Genomic DNA, 815 nt, shown 5'->3' with positions numbered 1-815 from the left:
GAGGAAATACCAAGCACATCCTTGCGCTCTTCATCCTGGTGACCAGATGAAGGCCTTTCCTCCTCACCTCCTCCTGTTCTAGTCATATCTGCCATCAGGGCTGAACTTGGTGGCCTCCTCCTCCAGGAAGTCTTCCGTGACTGCCTCAGCCCACAGAGATTATTCCCTCTCTCATTTTTCAATTGAATTCAGCCAGCCCCACCCACAGTGTCTCCTAATTAGTTAATTCATTTATTTTTTATTTTATTATTACTTTTTTAGGCAAGGCAACCCTTGGTTGACCTCACAGATTACAAGGACCTTCTCAGTTTACAATCCCTTATTTTTTATTTTTTACGCCTACAGCACTTGGTCTTCCTAGGTGGTCTCCCATGCAAGTACTAACCAGACCTGACCCTGCTTAGCTTCCAAGATCAGACGGGATCGGACTTCTTCAGAATGGCATGGCTGTACACTCCTAATTAATTTTTAATGTCCTTACTACCAAGTCTTCTCTCTCAGCTTCAGAAAAAGCAACTTTCTGGTTCAGCTTTCTGGATGTCTGTCTCCCGAGGTTAGACTTCCTCAACTCAGCCTCCCTGTTTGTTTGTTTGTTTGTTTGTTTTAATTAAATTTATTGGAGTGGCATTGGTTAAGAAAATTATATAGGTTTCAAGTATACGATTCAATAATATGTCATCTGTATATTGCATGGTGTGTTCACCACCCAAAGCCAAATCTTCTGCCACAGTATATTTGAACCCTTTTACCTTCTATGTGACTAGAGGTTGGTCTTGTACCCCAGGCCCAGGGGATCATTCCTTGGACTAGAATTC

The 815-nt window shown here is 42.6% G+C and overlaps 1 pseudogene; it reads right to left on the bottom strand.

Annotated features, from left to right (window-relative positions):
* Window positions 1-336: 336 nt before the first annotated feature.
* Window positions 337-455, bottom strand: LOC111742260 (annotated as a pseudogene).
* Window positions 456-815: the final 360 nt, after the last annotated feature.

This window comes from Pteropus vampyrus, unplaced genomic scaffold (assembly GCF_000151845.1).
Source record: "Pteropus vampyrus isolate Shadow unplaced genomic scaffold, Pvam_2.0 Scaffold89, whole genome shotgun sequence".
In the NCBI taxonomy this organism is placed as follows: domain Eukaryota; kingdom Metazoa; phylum Chordata; class Mammalia; order Chiroptera; family Pteropodidae; genus Pteropus; species Pteropus vampyrus.
The sequence above is the reverse complement of the archived record's forward strand: the minus strand, read 5'-3'. Positions and strand labels throughout refer to the sequence as shown.